Consider the following 22,555-nt stretch of genomic DNA (forward strand, 5'->3'; position numbering starts at 1 on the left):
GGGCATTTGCACGGGGTGCCTGCTGATAGATATCAGCAGTAACCCCGGCCCGGTCCCCGTACCAGGACGCAAGGGCGTATGCATACGCCCTTTGTCCCCAACAGGTTAAGTACTACAACATATTAATTTTTTTACTTCATGTCAGTGCCCCTTTAAGTACCAGGGAGCAAGGTCGTACCCATATGCCCGTGGTCACTGCTGTGTGGGCATGCTGAGAGTTGTGGTTTTGCAAGATCTAGAGGGCCACAGTTTAGAGACCACTGCACAGTGATCTCCAAAATGTAGCCCTCTAGCTGTTGCGAAACTACAAATCCCAGCATGCCGAAACAGCAAACAGCTGTTTGGGCATGCTGGGAGTTGTAGTTATGCAACATCTGGAGGGCTACAGTTTAGAGACCACTGTATAGTGGTCTCAAACTGTAGCCCTCCAGATGTTGCTAGGCAACTATTTGCCGGCTTCCGTAGGATCCATGGAGCCTGCCGCACGTCATCGCCGCCGCCGAGGATCGGCGCTCGGGATCGCAGCCAAGGGTAAGTAACCTCTGGCGCCGACGGTTCCCCTTTATTGACAGTTCCCCTGCTCTGCCTGGACAACAGTGGGTGGGCAGAGTGGGGGGGGAACCGAACGTTAATCCCCCGCCCCCAATCTGCTATTGGTCGATCGCTTCTGATTAACCAATAGCAGGGATAGGAGGGGTGGCACCCCTTCCACCTAACTCCTATCCCTTATTTTTCAGGTCACCGGGTCAGCGGAGACCTGTGTGACACGGAATCGTCGCAAATCGCCTGTGTGAATTCACCGGTGATTTGTGGCGATTGCTGACATGGGGTGGTCTGAGGACCCCCCTGGGCATTGGCACGGGATGCCTGCAGATAAATATCAGCAGTCATCCCGGTCCGGTCCACGCCCGGCACACGGGGGGTGATGGAAATTCCCACGGGCGTACAGGAACGCCCTCGGTCCTTAAGTACCAGGGAGCAAGGTCGTACCCATATGTCCGTGGTCCTTAAGGGGTTAATCTTCTCCCTTTGTGCTGAGTGTGCTGAGTTCCTCTGTGTGAGGGAGAAATCTTCACCAATCAGAGCTATTTTTATATTACAAATACTGGCAGGGTGTCTAAAATACCAGCTGTGCTGATAAAATACCAGCCAGGTGGCAACCCTAAGTGTGTGACATGGTTGTAATAATTATTGGGGAGATTTATCAAAACCCGTGCAAGGGAAAAGTTGATCAGTTTCCCATAGCAACCAATCAGATTGCTTCTTTCATTCTTAACAAGACCTCTGAAAAATAGAAGAAGTGATCTGATTGGTTGCTATGGGCAACTGGTCACCTTTTCCTCTCCACAGGTTTTGATCCCTGATTGTCTTCATATCTAGGATGAGAATCTTCTGACACAGTGAGTAGCCGACCATTTCTGGGCATAAGACATCAGAACTTGCTGGGTGCCCTACGGTTGCCTGGACAACTGTACCCCCCAGCACCAGCCGCCTCTCACCTCATCACATGGCGCAGATCGGGCAGCAGTTTTGGACACTTCTGTCATCCACATTTTGATAACACTATTTTTCACACACACAAATAAAATAAATGAGTCGAACAAGTCAAAGAACAGTTTAAACAAAGGGGAACTTTATTTATTATTTATTGAAAAGTTTGTGTAGGGATTTTATGTAACCTCCATCACTCACAAAGAGCGGACAGTAACTAACTCAGGACAGGAAAAACCTCCAGAGGGGAGGAAACCTGTAGGGAATCCATGGCTACTGTACTGCCCTTCCTCTGGGCATACTAAAGGAGGTTACCTCTAGAATTTGGGCCAATGTGTCCGTGTATGTGCTGCCCCACAGCCTGGAAGGTGTGCATCTAAGATAGGAAAAGAAAAGAGAGATTAGTTACATGTTTATTATAGAAATGCACATGGAACTGGACAAAAAGATGTGATACTTACCAGTCACAGGCGGGTATGAATGTGTATTCCTAGGTTCCTACAGTTTAGGCCCCTCACTGATGACAATAGTGATGACATCACATGTGTGACCTCACGGGAGTTCTATTTGAGTCGTGCTGCTTTCTGATTGGCTGAAAATCAAAAAACCTTTTTAACATATTCTGCATGACATATCTCAGGGATTTATGGCAATTTTTATTCAAATGGCTCACTCCCTGTGGGTACATTATATTTGTTTCTCCTAACCAGACACTCAGTATTTGTAATATCATTTGGTGGCCCTAACAGCCTGGGCCCATAGGTTTCTTACACAGATCACTGCGGCTCTGGCAGGCTCAATAGGGGAGATTCATCGAGACCTGTCCAGAGAAAAAGTTGCAGAGTTGCTCGCAGCAACCAATCAGATCACTTCTTTCATTTTTGAAAGGGCCTCTAAAAAATTAAAGAAGCGATCTGATTGGTTATTATGGACAACTCAGCAACTTCTCCTCTGGACAGGTTTTGATAAATCTCTCCCAATGGGCAGCGCTGGCTGCTGGGACGTCTGACGAGTGATGCCCCTGACGTTGTGGTATGGAGCGGAAGGATATTATTCGTCAGACGTCCCGGCAGCCAGTGCTGCTTATTGATTTAAAGTGGTTGTGGCTCCTGCTGCCAGTTCAAGATCAGGCAGCATAGGCCGAGATTTACATACTGCATCAGTGATCCCCTGTGGCTGTCCAGCAGTTGCAAAACTACAACTCCCAGCATGCCCTGACAGCCTTCGGCCTTAGTCTGTCAGGGTATACTGGGAGTTGTAGTTTTGCAACAGCTGGACAGACATCTGTCAGAAGGGGGGGGGGATAAATTTAATAAAAATAAAAAAAAAGCAATGTGGGCTTTGAAAAAGGCCACACATAAGTAGTGTTTGAAGGAAAACGGTCACCCGTTCACCACACTAAACCTGATACACCCGGTTATTGTGTGGATGCTGGTCACGAGAGCTCTTGTGTCTTCTGAGCGCTCACGTGGCCAGCGCCCATGAATATTAAAGTCCAGCCGGCGGGCCTCCTCCAGCGTGCAATTCAGCGCAGGAAGAAGCGGACCTTCAGAGGGACACCGCGCCGGACTGCAGATACACATATCGGTCAAAGAGCTTGCATCGGTCTCATGTTCACCTGCACTATAACCCTGTGTATTGGGTTTAGTGTGACTGAATGGGTGACCGTTTTTTCCTTTAATCCCAGTCTAAGCCTAGTAACAGACGCAATTTTTGTTTGAGTTTTTTTTAGCAAAAAAAATGTGGTATCCCGGTACCATATTGCATACCGTACCTTTGTTAGGGGTCCCCAAAGTCAGAGTTCCTAGTAACTGTGGGATTCCGCTTCTTTAGTCTTCCCCTAGTCACCCCTCATATAGTTAATATATTGCTAAAATAAATGTAAATACTGTATAGAAAGTGTATACTTACTTTGCATAGCGTCGCAGGGCCTGCGGGTCATGTGAATGTAGTTTAGTCTCTATGGTAGGTAAAAGGACCTTTGGAGGTTCTGGGTCATGTGATACCCACAATACCTTGTAAAGCTGATTGACAGATGGTGGCGACGAATCCTAAAATGGCCAGCCCCTGCCCATATAAGGGAGCTGCGGCCATTAATCGCTCTCTTTCCTCGTGGGCTGCTTATGAGTAAAGATCTGTGCAGCTGTCATCGGCAACCACTGGGCCAAAGCCTGCCGGCCTCGGCTCGAATCAAACAGTGAGTTCTTACAAACTTCCCCGCTACTTCTAGCAAGGACCCTGGACCTAAACATAAACCCAAATCCAGCGAATCTGCGCATACTAAATCCTACTAAGCTAAAGAACTTACAAAAGTCCCAACCATACGTCAATCTCAGCTAAGCTGTACATAGACTTTGTTATAAAGACTGTTCCTGTTATCCCATGTTGCAGAAAATCTTCAGTGAAGTTTCTGAAAGTTTTCAGCAAAGCTCTGGTTGTGGACATTACATTTATTCTACACCCCAACTGCCATACACCCCCCCCCCCCAAGGCACCACAAAGCAAAAACACAACAAAAAACTGCCCACTCTTTTCTTTTCTCACAAGATGCCATTGGGGTGTGCCACAGGGTGTGAAGGTGTGAGGTGTATGTTATAGCCCAGGGGCAGATGTTATTGTGGTAGCCCTTGGGGGGTGTTAGTAGTGGGGGTATTGTTTCGGTAAATGAGGGGTTAATGTTAAAGGAGTACTCTAGTGCAGAGTATTCCTACTCCGTTCTGCCCGGGCTGCAAAATAAATGAAAATGAACCATCACTCACCTCCCTGGGTTCCCGCGGAGCACCACTACAGCTGTTCGGTCCTCCGGTGCATCTCCTTCATACTTCCGGGTGTAACGAAGCGTCACATGGCGCTCAGCCTATCGCCGGTCGACGCTGAACATCGCGGCGGCCGGCGATAGGCTGAGCGCCTTGTGACGCTTCATTACACCCGGAAGTATGAAGGAGATGGACCGGAGGACCGAACAGCTGTAGTGGCGCTCCGCGGGAACCCAGGGAGGTGAGTGATGGTTCATTTTCATTTATTTTGCAGCCCGGGCAGGATGTAGCATGAATACTCTCCACTAGAGTACTCCTTTAACCCTGTAGTTTGTGACGCCAGGTTGAGGGCTAGTATGCTGAGATGATTCTCCGGCCTATCGCCGCCCTTCCCAGTAACGATAGGTGCATAAGAATAAAGACTGAAGGTCCACAAGGTAGTTGAATTTGAACTTGCATAAACTTTACTTAACGGCTTGCGGTACATCCACAGAGTAGTAACAGTCTCAATCAAACAGTCTCCATATACCTCAATGACTGACAGATGTTGCAGACCTTGACTTTAGACAATAGTCTCTGAATTCAGGGTATATTGCGAAAATCCATCCGGATTTAGGGGATAGATAAGGTCCGGTGGTCTTGCAGAGTGTTTAGGGATTGATAAACTCACAATTTGGAATAAAACAGCCGACGCCGCAAGGCTAAGGCCTAGACTCACTGATGACAGCAGCGCTGATCCTTTCTCGTCAACAGCCAGGAACCAAGAGAGATATTAATGGCCGCCGCGCCCTTATATGGGCAGGGGCGGGGCCGTTTTGATTGGTCCAGCCATCTGTCACTCACCATCACAAAGGAAATGAGTGCATTACGTCACAAGGACCTCCAAAGGTCCTCAAGCAGAAATACCATATAGTTCATCCGACCACGTGACCCGCAGGTCCTGCTACGCTTCTCACAGGTAATTAACTATTTATATACATTTTATACAGTTAAACTTCCACAAATAAGGAACATATGATTAGATCAATGACTATAGGGGTGAGAGGTGACCAGGGGTCGACTATACAAAAGGACCCCGACGACCTAGGGACTCTGGCTATGGGGACCCATAAACAAAGGTACCGGTAGGATTCGGTACCGGGACACCACAAACCCCCTTACTTAAGATAAGTCGACCTCGACGCCTGTCCCCTAAGACAGAGGGACTAGGAATAGAACAGGATGATCTATATCTTTGCTATACATCCTAAGTAAACATTAAATACATTTACATTCTCTGATACTCCTACTTGTATCTGGACTAGACAATAGAAATCTATCTAGAAATTGGTACTATCTAGACATGAATGCTATCTAGACATTAACGAAGCTATCTATCCTTTAGTTTCTAGCTTCTTAGACATTTTCCTTAAGCTTACTAAACATTCTAAGCTTACTAGACAATTAGGCAGCTATCTGACATATAGTTGCTAGCTCCTAAGACACTTTTATTGGCTCTCTACACATTCTTGGAGGCTAAACTGAACATTAATATAACTCTCTATACATGAGACTATCTAGACATTAGTTCAGCTCTATATACCTTTAGCGTCAAGCTGACTAGACAATTTTATATTATCTCACACATTTTATTTCTTTGCCAACAATAAGTTACCTGTAAGTACACATAAGGTTATACTGGCTAGCCGGAAGCTAGGTCACAGTAAGGGTGGCTGCTAGGGTCTATCGGCTACACGCTACTTACCCCTAGAGCACTTTCAAAACAACCTAACTAGGTTATTCCTAGAATTACGTGTTTAATTCTGTATTAGCAAGAGCACCTACTGGCCAGGCAGAGCATCTCACACATGCAATGAAAGAGAAGAAGAAGTGTACCTAACAGTGGCAGGAATTGGGTATGAATATGCTACAATTCCTAAGTGTTTTTTTAAGTGAGATAAGTGGTACCTTATGGGTAGTTTGCCCTGTGTAGTCCTTTGAGACCGCCGCAACACCACCTTCGAGTCGTCAGGAGTTCTGTCACGATTCGGCTGGCTGGAGGTGGATCCTCTGTGCCAGAGAGGGTTTGGCGTGGACCGTGTCGGTGGACCGGTTCTAAGTTGCTACTGGTATTCACCAGAGCCCGCCGCAAAGCGGGATGGTCTTGCAGCGGCGGTAGCAACCAGGTCGTATCCACCGGCAACGGCTCAACCTCTCTGACTGCTGAGATAAGCGCGGTACAAGGGAGTAGACAAGAGCAAGGTCGGACGTAGCAGAAGGTCAGGGCAGGCAGCAAGGATCGTAGTCAGGGGCAACGGCAGGAGGTCTGGAACACAGGCTAGGAACACACAAGGAAACGCTTTCACTGGCACAATGGCAACAAGATCCGGCAAGGGAGTGCAGGGAAAGTGAGGTATAAGTAGGGAAGTGCACAGGTGACGGTACTGATTAAAACCTCATGCGCCAATCAGTGGTGCACCGGCCCTTTAAATCGCAAAGACCCGGCGCGCGCGCGCCCTAGGGAGCGAGGCCGCGCGCGCCGGGACAGCACAGACGGGGAACGGGTCTGGTAAGTGAGTCAGGATGCGCATCGCGAGCGGGCGCGTCCCACATCGCGAATCGCATCCCGGCTGGGAACATTATCGCAGCGCACCCGGTCGGCAGGTCTGACCGGGGCGCTGCGAATAGGAGAACGCTGTGAGTGCTCCGGGGAGGAGCGGGGACCCGGAGCGCTCGGCGTAACAAGTTCCTTCACTTGAGGATTCTTCAAGAACTTCAGTCCCCGAGGGACCAGCTGGAGGGCTGGAAATGGAAGCAACATCTTCGGTTGAACTGAGGGGTTCTCTTAAGACAGGTGGTGTAGTGTTATCAATATCTGGAACAGTCACTGGAGCAGGACTGATGTTGGGTGTAGCAACCAATAGTGGTTGACGGGGAGCAACAGCCACTGGCAACTGACTGGGTGGTGCAACCAGTGGCGGCTGGCTTGATGGAGCTGGGAACGGTATACCCCAATACTTGGTAGGCTTCTGAGATGGGAACAAAGGAACGTCCATAGTGGGATGAATTCCTTCTCCCGGCACATATTCTCTCATTGGCCTTGTTGGAGGTGGAGTAGAAGTAGCAGGAGGATCAGGAGGAGATGGGCCAAGCATATCTTCCTTCTGGCACACTTTTATCCTATTTCGGTGGACCACCTGTGGCTCAAACCCGTCTTTTTGTATCTCGTACATGTCCGTTTCAGGATAAGGAACCACAGTAATGGTGTATGGCTCCGTTTCCCACAAGGAGTCCAGTTTATGGGTTCTAGGAAATTTTCTGAGCCACACTTTATCTCCAAGCCGCAAGGGCTGAGCCGAAGCATGTCGATTATAATCTTTCTGCTGGCGTTCATGAACTTCACCCATTTTCTTCTCAACAATGTCCTTCCTCAATTCTTCATTGATGCTCTGACACACAACCTTGGGAAGCCTGAGGAGAATTGTTGAAAGGTGCCTGTAGCTCGAAGGTTCGATCCTTTGGCAATTGGCCATGTCGGCCCATCATCAGGAAAAAGAGCGTATACCCCGTAGAGCAGTGGACAGTGTTGTTGTAAATTTCCAGTAGTTCAGGCAACAGCTGAGGCCACTCTTCGTGCTTTGTGACTGAGCATCTGGATGAACACTTGATTGATCCTCTCGCAGAGCCCATTCCCTTGGGGATGGTAGGCCGTTGTCCGGAGCTTCTTGCAATCATGAAACCGGCAAAGATCCTGGAACAACTGGGCTTCAAAGGTGGTCCCCCGATCCGTGAGGATCGATTCGGGACACCCCAGAGGTTGGATCCAAAGTCCATAGAAGAGAAGCAGTCTTGGCGGTAAGATCCTTGACAGGGACCACGACCACCCACTTGGAATAATGATCCACCATAGTTAGAGCATGACAATAGCCAGATCGAGTGGGGGCCAGCTTCACATGATCCAAGGCAACAATTTGATTCGGCCTTCCTGTACAGATGGGATGCAAAGGGGTCTTGCGTCCCTCCGGGGGTTCTTTATCACGTTGCACACAGAGCACTCGGCACACCATTTCTCGATGTCTCCCCGCATCCCAATCCAGTAAAATCTCCTTCTGATGGTGATCTCTGTCATATGGACCCCGAAGTGTCTGGATTGATCATGATAGGCATTCAGGACCATGGCTGCATCTCTTCTGGGAACCACAATCTGATGTATGCGGTCTCCGGAAACTGGGTCCAGGGAATTTTGGTAAAATAGCCCCTTGTGCAGGAACAGGCGATTCCTTTGCCGCCACAACCGCTTCAATTCGAAGTCCCCGTAGGCCTTGCGCACCCGAATGGGCACTTTCTTGTGGAGGCAATAGTCTAAGAGGTCCCCGATAACCCAGCTTTCATCCTGAAGCGTCTTCCAGGTGGACAGATCTTCAGGGACTTTGGGAGGTTCAGGTCCGTCACTCGCCTGGGCAGTTAGAGCATTCTGGCTCACGAACCTTCGGTAGAAGGGAGGCATTTCCACATCTTCCCACACATCTTCAGCAGGAGGTGCTTCTCCCGGGGCCATGCGAGAGAGTACATCCGCATTAACATTGGTTTTCCAATGTTGAAATCATAGTTGGCCAACCGAGAGGCCCAACGCTGTTCAAGAGCTCCCAACTTAGCAGTGTTCAAATGGGCCAAGGGGTTGTTATCAGTGTAGACCGTGAAGGAAGTAGCAGCCAGATAGTCTTTAAACTTCTCCAGCTTGAAGGAGCTATAGTTGGTATCATTCTTCTCAGCACCTCGAAGATGCCGGCTGGCATAGGCAATCACCCTCTCTTTGCCATCTTGCACCTGAGATAAGACTGCCCCCAGATCTTCAAAGCTAGTGTCTGTGTATAAACGGAACGGCAGGCTGTAGTCAGGATATGCCAAAATGGGGGGTTCCGTGAGGAGGTACTTCAGGGCTCGAAAGGCATCTTCTTGTTCTTCGGCCCACTGTATGGGAAGCCTCCCATTATAATTATGCCAGGCAGTCCCTCTCAGTAATTCGGTCAAGGGTCCAGCAATTTGAGCAAAATGGGGAATGAAGCGCCGATAGTATCCAGCAAACCCCAGGAAACTTCGAACGTCTCGCACCGTCCTGGGTGTAGGCCACTCTTTCACAGCACTCACTTTGTCTGTATCAGACTGGACTCCTTGAGCACTGACGACATGTCCCAGATAGTGTACTTGTGGCTTTAGCAAATGACATTTGGAAGGTTTAACCTTGAGTTCATGTTGGATAAGGACTTGGAAAACTTCTTTCAGGTGATCCAGGTGTTCTTGATATGTCCGAGAATAGACGATGACGTCATCTGAATACAACAGGACACTCTGGAAGTTAAGATGCCCCAAGCATCGCTCCATTAGGCGTTGGAAAGTAGCTGGTGCATTGCACAGTCCAAAGGGCATACTCTTGAACTCGAAGAGACCCATAGGGGTCACAAATGCGGTCTTCTTTCTATCCTCTTCTGCCATTGGCACCTGCCAGTAGCTGCTCGTCAGATCCAGTGTGGAAAAGTAGGCGGCCGACCCCAAAGCAGTCAAGGATTCTTCGATGCGAGGGAGAGGATAGGCAACCTTATGAGTTATGTTGTTCAACTTCCGGTAATCCACGCAAAAGCGGATAGTTCCATCTTTTTTCTTCACCAGGACCAAAGGTGCAGCCCAAGGACTCTGGCTTTCCTGGATGACATCGGCCTCTTTCATCTCCACGAGCATTTTCTTTATGGTCTGATACATCCCAGGAGCCACAGGGCGATGTCTCTCTTTAATGGGTGGATTGTCTCCAGTGAGAATCCTATCATGGTGGTCCTGCCAAAGTCTGTGGGGAACTTGCTGAACGCTTCTTGATATTTCTTAGCCACCTGGATGACTCCTTCCACCTGTTCCTTGGGGGTATCTTCTCCTCCTATCTGTAGTTGACTCCACCAAGGTTCCGCAGGATTCTGGTCAGGTCCTCGTTGAACCACTTGTGACTTCAAGACCACATCTCTGACATCTAAATGGTGTAGAGTAGCCACTGGGGTATACTTGGGTAGTTGGACCGCAACTTGAGAGAGGTTAATAAGTCTCACTGGAACCTTCTCATTACGTACGGTTACCAGGCTTCTAGCGGCTCGCACCAAGGGACAATCTTCCAGTAAAAGGGGTTCCAAGAGCGCTTGGTAATCTTGATTTTTCACCCCAGGTCGGGCATGGCACCAAAAAACTGTCTCCGTCTGTGGCTGTAGATTAACGGCTCGGATATCTTGGATCCTTACTCGACAGATTTCTCCTTGATGATTCACAAACTTCTGTTCTGCTTGGAGGATTTTGAGGTGGTGTTGGGCAGCTCGCCGGCCTGGGGGTGACAGGTGAGGGAGAGATGCATGCAGTGCACAGACAATGTCATCAAAACAGTGCCTCATAATATTCATGCCAAAAATGAAATCAGCTGCCCCCTCATCCCTAACATTGGTGACAATCACACCCTGCCTTCCTAACACATGTTTTCCCACATGCAACGTCGGCTCCCAGTAAACATGCCTGGGTACTGGTTTCCCGTTCCCTGCAAATACTCTAAACTAAGCTTCCTGAGGGTCACACAACCTTTCTGGGCCCCAGTACTTATAGAAAACCCCCTGCGGAATCGTGGATACCTGAGACCCCGTATCTATCAGAGCTTGTAACCGGATACCTTCAATCATCACCTGTACATAAGGACAAGAAGCTACATACATAGACAGTCCCTTCGTGTCCCTGGTTGATTCTGGACCATCAGCCTCTACTCCTGGGGTGCGGTCCTCGACCCCAGGGGACGCCCGTTTAAAGCCCAGCATTGGCTCTTCCAGTGTCCATTCTTGTTACAATAGCTACAGACGGGTCTCTGACTCCCAGGTGGTCTCACAGGAGGGGTACCGCGTGGACCAACAGGGCGAGGGTCAGCCTTCTTAGATGGTGGTGTTGCAGATCTAGAAGGATTTGGCCGTACAGCCATTTCTTTAAAGGCCTTGGCTAACCGTTCATTGTCCTGCTTAATGTCTTGTAAATCAGCTGTCCAAGGGCTAGAAGAAGGTGTTGGCGGGGCAGATTGAGAAGGGACAGGCGGTTGGGGCGCGGGCCCCGGAGATTCGGTAGCGGAGACACTAGTCTCTTCTGTCTGAGGTCCCGACTGGATTACTTTAACCGCGAGTCTCTTAAAAGCTGGGAAAGCCATGTCGGGATTTTGCACGGCCAGCATCCTAAGTTGGGCCTTGTCCCATTTGTTCAGTGCCCCTTCTATGAAACGGTCCATCAGTACTCGATTGCCCTGATCGGGCGTGATGCCGTCCAACTTCTGTACCGCTTCTAATGCGCTCTGCAAAGCCACTGCATATGCTCGGAGAGTCTCACCTGGCTTCTGGCGCCATTCATAGAGTCGGAGGCGTACCTCCGAGGGAGAATGAGATTCAAACACTTGAGAAAGTCCTTCAAAAATCTGTCCCACTGTAGCTTTATCAGCCACTGGCCAGGTGCAAAGTTCTTCCAAAGCGGGTCCCTGGAGCTGTCCCAGAAGCAGCTGTACCTGTTGATGAGGGGGAAGTGCATAAAATCCAAAGAGGCTGTAGAATTTTTCTTTAATGTCTCTTAATGTAAAAGGGTCACCATTGTAGTTGGGGAACACAGGATTCCCCAAGAAGACAGGTGCAGCAACAGGGGCTCCCAACACATAGGGAGAGACTGAAGGTGGACTTGCTGGGTCCTGCTCTGCCTGTGCTGGAGGTCTTGCTGGAATCACAGGCAGAGCACGTCCTTGTGAGGTCGAAAGTGTTGGTGAAGGCGGCAACACCCTTCTGGCTTGGGGTGGAGACCCTGTGGGTGGGGCCACTGGAGCATCGCCCCCTTGCTGTTCAGATGGGGACTGTGGGGCTGCAGGTTCTGACATCTCTGTATTTGGTATGCTGGCCCTTTAAATAGATCTTGAATTCCTAGGTCCCAAAGAAATACGCAGTTGTTCTCTAATCTGGAACTTGAGAGCGTAGATTTGAAATTTGAGAGCGGTGACCTGAAACTCAACAGCCTTTAATTGAAATTTGAGTGTGTTGATCGGTAGCTGAAGCGACTCTATGTAGGACTTCAATTCGGCAATCTGATGTCTCAGAATCCCGTACTGTTCCAGCTCCTCACAGCTTCCAGCCTGTTGTCGCACTCTGCGCCTTTTCCCGCGCTGAACTGTCTCTCTTTGTTGGTTTCTGGCACTAGACTCCAACAAAATGGCCGCCGCGGCACCAAGGGCTTCGATGGGCGGGATCTCTAGATCACGTGTGCAGGGATGTCCCGTGCTAACTTGTAGCTCCGCTGTACTGTTCGCCTCCCCCTTACTTTACATGCGCATTTCCTCCACACAGCACTGTGTGCGCAACCCCTTACTCCGGAGTATAAGTCACAGTACATAAATAAAGTAATTTTTCTGGGGGGGGGAGTACACTTTCACTAATGGCGACTGTAGTAGGCACACACCCGTATCCTGTTCGTGCAATGCCAAAAAGGCTTTGTGGTAGCCCTTGGGGGGGTGTTAGTAGTGGGGGTATTGTTTCGGTAAATGAGGGGTTAATGTTAACCCTGTAGTTCGTAACGCCAGGCTGAGGGCTAGTATGCTGAGATGATTCTCCGGCCTATCGCCGCCCTTCCCAGTAACGATAGGTGCATAAGAATAAAGACTGAAGGTCCACAAGGTAGTTGAATTTGAACTTGCATAAACTTTACTTAACGGCTTGCGGTACATCCACAGAGTAGTAACAGTCTCAATCAAACAGTCTCCATATACCTCAATGACTGACAGATGTTGCGGACCTTGACTTTAGACAATAGTCTCTGAATTCAGAGTATATTGCGAAGATCCGCCCGGATTTAGGGGATAGATAAGGTCCGGTGGTCTTGCAGAGTGTTTAGGGATTGATACACTCACAATTTGGAATAAAACAGCCGTCGCCGCAAGGCTAAGGCCTAGACTCACTGATGACAGCAGCGCAGATCCTTTTCTCGTCAACAGCCAGGAACCAAGAGAGAGATTATTGGCCGCCGCGCCCTTATATGGACAGGGGCAGGCCGTTTTGATTGGTCCAGCCATCTGTCACTCACCGTCACAAAGGAAATGAGTGCATTACGTCACAAGGACCTCCAAAGGTCCTCAAGCAGAAATACCATAGAGTTCATCCGACCACGTGACCCGCAGGTCCTGCTACGCTTCTCACAGGTAATTAACTATTTATATACATTTTATACAGTTAAACTTCCACAAATAAGGAACATATGATTAGAGCAAAGACTATAGGGGTGAGAGGTGACCAGGGGTGGACTATACAAAAGGACCCCGACATCCTAGGGACTCTGGCTATGAGGACCCATAAACAAAGGTACCGGATAGGATTCGGTACCAGGACACCACCTTATTAACCCCTAAATGTTTGTGATGCCAGGGCATGGCTTTCCCGGTAACCACCCGAACAGTAGCACCGCTATTCCTAGGTTAGGCAGTGTAATAATAGTCCAAGACCAGGTTAGGGTTAACGGTAGCTTTACTGAGGTAGACAGATAGTACAGTCTTTACAGCTAGGCCAGGATCCCAGAGAGGTGACCAGTAACACAGTGGGGGCCTTGCAGCTTGCTGGGACTTGCAGTGTTTGGACAGACTTTAACTCAGCCACGCTGACTATAATAGACTTGACTATAGACTTGACTTGACTGTAGGTAGTGACAGCAGACATAGACAACTTGACTTACTGACATGTGGCTGCTGGTTAGGCTTGAGGCCTCCTGAATGCTGGACACTGGCTCTGAGACATCTGGACTGAACTTGACCTTAGCAAAGAATGTGGTGGAAGAGAGAGATTATAATGGCTCCCCCTCATTATAAAGGGGAAGAGCAAGGAGCCCATAGGTCAAGCTGCAGGTCACCTGGTTAGCTGGTGCTCTCTGGGTAACAAAACATTTGACAAGTTTACGGAAAAGTAAAAAAAAAAATTTGGGTCACTTCATAAACCAGACCCGGATATAGATGGTTACTGGTGGTGTAATATACACCACCAATCACCATCCGTGCTGTACTGGGGGCTGGCATTGTGGCCACCCCCCTCATTACAGTTGTGATTGGGTGGCCAAAGTGGCCACACCAATCACAGTGTAATGGGAGGGGATGGTGGGGGCTAGGAGCATGTTGCTCCGTTCAGCCCGCCATTCCACAGAGATCTGGCGAGCAGGACGGAGCCCCGTGCTGCCCACCATCCCCTCACTGTAAAAAAAGTGCCCCTTGCCCCCTTTCTGTGGCCCCTTGGCACAGAAATCCCCAGGGATAGCTTTAGATTTAGGTAGGGACAGGTTAGATTTGGCGTACCTTAGTGGGTGTCCGTGGGTCCATAGCACCTTTAGCTGCGTGACCCCAGCCCTGCTGGGTCGCTGCGGTCTGCCGCCAGCCTTGTTTTTGGCGCAGATCTTTTTATTTTTTCTAAGCGTGTGTGCGGACCCTCTTAGTTATAAAAGAGCGGTCCGCCACCGTTTGTTAAAGCCCCCCCACCGCTGATCAGTCCCGTAGTAGTGATCAGTGGTTTTTTTTTTGTGGTCCCGGCGCTTTTTTTAGGGTTTTCTAGCGCTTCTTTGCACCCATAGGCGGTCCGTGCTACCGGTAGCAGGCGTGTACTGTGTGGCTGGACCGTAAATGTGTGTTTCACTGATCAGAGTTTTATATTTTTTGGTTCAGGCGGGTGCATTTTTTTCGGGGTAAAGCGTTTTTGTTAATTAAATTTTTCGGCTTTTTTTTGTGTGGGGGTCTGTGTACATGCCACCAGCCACTGTTCTGGGCTGAGTGGCCGGACCCCCCAGTGACTTCTGCGCCCCCTGCCGCCACAAGCGCTAATCAGTGCACACACCACTGATTAGATAAACGCTTTTACGCTTTTTTTTTGGCGCAGGGTTTTTTTTGCGCTAGAAGTCCCCCTTTTTTTTTTTAAAGTCCCCTTTTTATTTTATCTTTTTTTCTGTTAGGGCGGGTTAGTTTAGTTAGGTTAGGTTAGGGCAGGTTAGGGCGGGTTAGGGAGGTAGTCTCGCACCACACCACACATAGCACATACACCAATAAAGTTTCCCGCCCCCCCCCCCCCCCACACACACCCACACACACCCCCGTATCCCCATTAGAGTAGGGAAATGGCCCGCAGAGTGTTTTCGGCGGAGGAGGCATATGACATAATTGCCTCCGACTCTGAAAGCATCTCAGAGCGCGATGAAGACCCCACCTTCCTTATTTCATCGTCCTCATCATCATCTAGCTCAGATGATGAGCCACCAAGGTGGCAAACTCGCCGCCATGCGGTGCCGCAAACCTCCTCTGCCCTTGACCCTGTGCCCCATGCTAGTATGAGTCCTCCTGGCGCTCATACTAGTGAAGCCCCCCTGCCAAGGTCACTGGTACCTCGTACCGGAGAACTTGACTGGGCTGAGCCAGCGGACCACGAGCCCGTGATTCCTGAGTTGTTGCCGACTCAGGAATCAAAATTAACATCGCTGGGTTCACTGAAAAGGACTTTTTCGGTCATTTCTTCAGTGACGACTTTGTTAATTTGATGGTTACACAGATGAATCTGTATGCCCAACAGTTCGTCGCCGCTAACCCGGGCTCACTTTTAGCTAGACCCGGCGGCTGGACACCAGTCGATGCAGCCGAAATGAGGACCTTTTGGGGCCTCGCGTTGCATATGGGTATAGTTAAAAACCCAGTGTCAGGCAATATTGGAGTGGGGACGTCTTTTACCAGACACCCCTCTACAGTATGGCCATGGCACGTTCCCGGTTCGAGGCCATTCGGAGATGTTTGCATTATGTTGATAATGCGGCATGTCCCCCCCGAACTGATCCCGCGTATGACCGCCTGTATAAAATCATGCCGGTAATCAATCACTTCGGGGCCAGATTTTGGGAGGCCTATGTCCTGGGGCGGGAGGTCTCTATTGATGAGTCTCTCATCAGCTTCAAGGGGAGACTCAGCTTCCGGCAATACATCCCTACCAAGCGAGCGCAGTATGGCATGAAGATGTATAAACTTTGTGAGAGTACCTCCGGGTACACTTGCAAGTTTATAGTGTATGAGGGACGAGATTCCCGTTTTGAACCCCCAGAATGTCCCCCTACTCTGGGTGTTAGCGGGAAAATCGTCTGGGGCCTTTTGCACCCATTGCTAGATAAAGGTTACCACCTTTACGTGGATAACTTTTATACTAGTATCCCTCTCTTTTCATCCCTCGTTGCCAGATCCACGGTCGCTTGTGGGACAGTCCGGAAGAATCAAAGAGGCCTTCCGCCCCATCATTCCCTACATGCTCCTATCCCCCAGGGTGAGTCCCGTGCGTTTTCCCATGAGAACCTGTTGTTGGTCCGGTATAAGGACAAGAGGGATGTCCTTATGCTCACCACTATTCATGGGAATGGCAGCACCCCTGTCCCTGTGCGAGGTACCGCGGGACCGGTCCTCAAGCCCGATTGTATTCTGGACTACAATCAGTATATGGGGGGAGTTGATCTTTCTGATCAAGTCATCAAACCATATAACGCCATGCGGAAAACAAGCGTATGGTATAAAAAGGTTGCGGTCTACATGGTACAGGTTGCCATGTACAACTCTTTTATACTGTACCAGAACGCTGGCAACACAGGGACATACCTGCAGTTCCAAGAGGTAATTCTAAAGGCCCTCATCTATGGTGACCGCCAAAGAGCGGTTCAGAGCACCTCTAGAACTTTAGGTCCCCCGGATCGTCCCCGGCCAACACTTTCCAGGTGTGATCCCCAACACTGGAAGGTCGGGACGAACCCAGAAAAGATGCAGAGTGTTTCACAGGAAGGGGAGACGGAGGGACACCACCATTCAGTGTGACACTTGCCCCGATCATCCGGGCCTCTTTGGGAAACCTTTGGGAGACTTTGGTTGAGAGCTGTGGAGATTGTACCACCTATCTTCAAGTTAGTAAAGCCTCCGTTAAACTGCAACCTAGTGTGGAGTCAATTCTTTCCTTGCTAGACTGTGGGGAGACTGAGTTCCCCGGACCTGTAGTACCCCGGGAGATACCACGACTACAGTGGCGTCACGTGACATTAACCCCTTAACGACGCAGGACGTATATTTACGTCCTGCGCCGGCTCCCGCGATATGAAGCGGGATCGCGCCGCGATCCCGCATCATATCGCGTGGGTCCCGGCGCTAATCAACGGCCGGGACCCGCGGCTAATACCACACATCGCCGATCGCGGCGATGTGCGGTATTAACCCTTTAGAAGCGGCGGTCAAAGCTGACCGCCGCTTCTAAAGTGAAACTGAAAGTATCCCGGCTGCTCAGTCGGGCTGTTCGGGACCGCCGCGGTGAAATCGCGGCGTCCCGAACAGCTGATCGGACACCGGGAGGGCTCTTACCTGCCTCCCTGGTGTTCGATCGACGAATGACTGCTCCGTGCCTGAGATCCAGGCAGGAGCAGTCAAGCGTCGATAATGCTGATCACAGGCGTGTTAATACACGCCTGTGATCAGGATGAAAGATCAGTGTGTGCAGTGTTATAGGTCCCTATGGGACCTATAACACTGCAAAAAAAAAGTAAAAAAAAAGTGTTAATAAAGGTCATTTAACCCCTTCCCTAATAAAAGTTTGAATCACCCCCCTTTTCCCATAAGAAAAATAAAACAGTGTAAAAAAAAAAAAATATAAACATATGTGGTATCGCCGCGTGCGTAAATGTCCGAACTATAAAAATATATCATTAATTAAGCCGTACGGTCAATGGCGTATGCGCAAAAAAATTCCAAAGTCCAAAAAAGCGTATTTTGGTAACTTTTTATAACATTAAAAAATGAATAAAAAGTGATCAAAAAGTCAGATCAAAACAAAAATCATACCAATAAAAACTTCAGATCACGGCGCAAAAAATGAGTCCTCATACCGCCCCGTACGTGGAAAAATAAAAAAGTTATAGGGGTCAGAAGATGACATTTTTAAACGTATAAATTTTCCTGCATGTAGTTATGATTTTTTCCAGAAGTGCGACAAAATCAAACCTATATAAGTAGGGTATCATTTTAACCGTATGGACCTACAGAATAATGATAAGGTGTAATTTTTACCGAAATATGCACTGCGTAGAAACGGAAGCCCCCAAAAGTTACAAAATGGCGTTTTTTTTTCGATTTTGTCGCACAATGATTTTTTTTCCGTTTCGCCGTGCATTTTTGGGTAAAATGACTAATGTCACTGCAAAGTAGAATTGGCGACGCAAAAAATAAGCCATAATATGGATTTTTAGGTGGAAAATTGAAAGGGTTATGATTTTTTAAAGGTAAGGAGGAAAAAACGAAAGTGCAAAAACGGAAAAACCCTGAGTCCTTAAGGGGTTAAGGGTTAATACCATCCGACCCTGGACACATGGCTCAAAAATTTGGTATTATTGCAGCTGTAGCAGCGCCCAGAAAAATTGCGGCAGCATAAAAAGTGCAGCACCAGAGGCATGTACACATGGCTGAAAAATAAGAACAAGCGCATATCCAAGAGTCCAGAAGACTATAATGCAGGACGGAGAAACAGACAAAGAAATTATTTTCTAAATAAAATTTTTCATCAAATAAAGAAACAGAGTTCTTCTCTCTCTGTATTTTACTTTTGAAAATTTAAGTTAAAAAATCACACGCAACAGGCGTTCCTTTGAGTAATGGTTAGTACTCTTGAAAATTCAAGTTTAAATTATTTTAAAGTCCAGAAGACTCTATAATGCAGGACAGTGAAAAACACAAAGAAATCTTTTTCAAAAGTGCGCCATGGCCGTGTAGGAACGCCTGAAATGGCCACACACCTTCCTGGACTGCTTCAGGACATCCTGTAAGCCTGGGTACTTGAGCACAAAGCGTTGTACAAAATCAGATTACACACGTGTCATGCACGGCACATGTGTCAACTTGCCCAACCTCAATGCCGCCAATAAATTTGTTCCGTTGTCACAAACCACCTTGCCGATCTCCAGTTGGTGCCGAGTCAGCCACTGGTCCACCTGTGCATTCAGGGCCAACACAGGAGCGCTGGTGCGGTGTGACTCTCCGCTTTGAGGCAAGTCAACCCCAAGATGGCGTGACACTGCCATATCCGGGATGTGGAATAGCACCTGGGGAGCAGTGGAGGAGGACTCGGCCGAGGATGTTATGGAAGAGGATGGAGTAGGAGGAGTAGAGGAGGTGGCAGCAGGCCTGCCTGCAAGTCGTGGCGGTGTCACCAACTCCTCTGCAGAGCCACGCATTCCATGCTTGGCAGCCATCACCAGGTTTACCCAATGCGCAGTGTAGGTGATATACCTGCCCTGACCATGCTTTGCAGACCAGGTATTAGTGGTCAGATGGACCCTTGCCCCATACACTGTGTGCCAGACATGCCATAATTTCCTTTTGCCCAATGGAGTAAAGGTTGGGGATTGCCTTTTGTGCATAAAAATTTCGTCCGGGTACCTTCCACTGCGATGTCCCAATGGCTACAAATTTTTTAAAGGCCTCAGACTCTACCAGCTTGTATGGTAAAAGCTGGCGGGCTAGCAGTTCCGACAAGTCAGCTGTCAGACGCTGGGCTAGGGGGTGACTTTGAGACATTGTCTTCTTGCGCTCAAACATCTCCTTGACAGACACCTGCCTGTGGGCAGATGAGCAGGAACTGCTCAAGGCGAGAGACGGAGAGGCGGATGGTTGAGAGGGGGCAAGGAGGGCAGCAGTGGTTGACCTGGCTGAAGATGCTGGACCAGGAGGAGGATGGCGGCTTCGACTTTGTGTGCTGCTTGTACTGATGTGTTGATCCCATAGGCATTTGTGATGTGACATCATGTGCCTTCGCAAAGCAGTTGTGCCTAGGTGGGTGTTGGACTTCCCACGACTCAGTTTCTTCTGGCACAGGTTGCAAATGGCCTCGCTGTTGTCAGAGGCAGACACACAAAAAAAATGCCACACTGCTGAGCTCTGCGATGACGGCATTCTGGTGGTGCCAACAGCATGCGTTGATTGGCATCCCGTCAGGCTAACCCTGGGTGCCGATGCATGCTGTCTGACTGTGCCACTAGCTCCTTGCGACGACCTCCCCAGCTTCCAACTCGTCTCCTCCTCTTCTCTGTCTCCCCATCTGAACTTTCCCCCTCTTTTTCTCTTCTAGAGGGCACCCACATGGCATCCACGGACACATCGTCATCATCAACACCTTCACCGCTATCTGACACCTCAAGAAAGGAAGCAGCAGCGGGTGCAACATCATCATCACGCCGTACGTCCATGTGTGTAATGCTGCCTGACTGAGACATATCCCTGTTCACTACATCCTCTGGCAATAATGGTTGCGCATAACTTATGTCTTCAAACTGATGTGTAAATAACTCCTCTGACGGATCAAGTAGAGCTGCTGTGGTGCTAGTGTTGGTGGTGGCGGCAGGTCAGGCAAGTGGTAGCATGAGAGGTGCCCGAAGCTAAGCTATAGGAGGAGAAGGATGGTGCGTCAAGGTACCGAGCAGAAGCTGTAGTAGATTGGGTGTCTTGTGATAGCCAGTCAACTAAGTCCTCAGAACTTTGGGGGTTCAGGGTACTTGGCCTCTAAACACTGGCCATTCTAAGGCCAAAGGGAATCCCAGCACCACGACGGCCCCTGCGGGGTAGCCTTCCTCTTCCTGTCATTTTTTTGGTTAAATTTGTACAAGTGTCACACCAAATGTGATTTGCACTAGGGTGACACAATTTTCCCTGCAGGCAAAAAAAACTGGTAACTTTGATGTGAACTGACAGTGACTACTGGTTTTATTTAACAGCCAAAAAAGTTTTTTTTTTTTTATTTGCACAACTGTCACACCTAATGTGATTTGCACTAGGGTGACACAATTTGCCCTGCAGGGCAAAAAAACTGGCAACTGTTACGTGAACTGACAGTGACGACTGGTTTTATTTAACAGCCAAAAAAGGTATTTTTTTTTTTAATTTGCACAACTGTCACACCTAATGTGATATGCACTAGGGTGACACAATTTGCCCTGCAGGCAAAAAAACTGGCAACTGTGACGTGAACTGACAGTGACGACTGGTTTAATTTAACAGCCAAAAAAGTTTTTTTTGTTTTAATTTGCACAACTGTCACACCAAATGTGATTTGCACTCATTGTCACACCTAATGTGATTTGCACTAGGGTGACACAATTTGCCCTGCAGGCAAAAAAAACTGGCAACTGTGACGTGAACTGACAGTGACGACTGGTTTTATTTAACAGCCAAAAAAGTTTTTTTTTTTTTAATTTGCACAACTTTCACACCTAATGTGATTTGCACTTGTGTGACAATGAGCAAAAAAGCTTGCCAGCGGAGTTCCCCTTTTAAGCACTGGTCCCCAACCAGGGTGCCTCCAACTGTTGCAAAACACGTGGACTGATATATTTCAGCCCTTTGAATACTGTAGTAGTTAGTTGCTTTAAAGAAATAAAGCTTGCCAGCGGAGTTCCCCTTTTATGCAGTGGTCCCCAACCAGGGTGCCTCCAGCTTTGCAAAACACACGGACTGATATCTTTCAGCCCTTTGAATACTGTAGTAGTTAGTTGCTTGAAGGAACTTTAGTTTGATTCTGGAGTACCCCTTTTAACCAGTGGTTCCCTCCCAAGGTGCCTCCAGCTGTTGCAAGACAGACGGACTGATATCTTTCAGCCCTTTGAATACTGTAGTAGTTAGTTGCTTGAAGAACTTTAGTTTGATTCTGGAGTACCCCTTTTAACCAGCGGTTCCCTTCCAACCAGTGTGCCTCCAGCTGTTGCAAGACACACGGACTCATATCTTTCAGCCCTAAAAAGGGCATTTTTGGGTGCTGTCCTTAAAGCAGATGTTACACGAGTGCTTTAGAAGTAAACTGGACCCTGAATACACCACCTAGCAGCAACCTAGCTATCGCTTTCCGTATACAGCAGGAGCAGCTTCTCTGACCCTCCACTTCCTAAGCCTGCAGCATGCTGAATAAGGGTAAAATGGCGTCCATGCAAGAGGTAGGAGGGTCTGGAAGGGAGGGACTGCTGCTGATTGGCTGTAATGTGTCTGCTGACTCTGACTCACAGGGTCAAAGTTTACTGCAAAGTTAAATTATAGAGGGCGGACCGAACTTCACATATGTTCGCCCGGCGATGTGAACGTTAAATTAGCCGGGAACTGTTCGCGACATCTCTAGTAGCAAGGGGTCCAGTGAGCCTTAACACCCCACAGGTGTTTGACGACTTTTCATTAAAGTCGGATGTGTAAATGAAATTTTTTTGGGTGAAATGGTTTATGGGGG

General features: G+C 48.7%; 1 long non-coding RNA gene across 1 annotated transcript; it reads right to left on the reverse strand.

Moving 5' to 3' along the window:
• Positions 1-1,611: 1,611 nt before the first annotated feature.
• Positions 1,612-2,089, reverse strand: LOC130358433 (uncharacterized). The gene is made up of 2 exons (XR_008889524.1): positions 1,953-2,089; positions 1,612-1,867 (listed from the first exon to the last, which is right to left on the reverse strand). It is a non-coding gene; the product is annotated as an uncharacterized LOC130358433 (long non-coding RNA).
• Between the last annotated feature and the right edge of the window lie 20,466 nt (positions 2,090-22,555).

This window comes from Hyla sarda, chromosome 2 (genome assembly GCF_029499605.1).
Source record: "Hyla sarda isolate aHylSar1 chromosome 2, aHylSar1.hap1, whole genome shotgun sequence".
NCBI lineage: Eukaryota > Metazoa > Chordata > Amphibia > Anura > Hylidae > Hyla > Hyla sarda.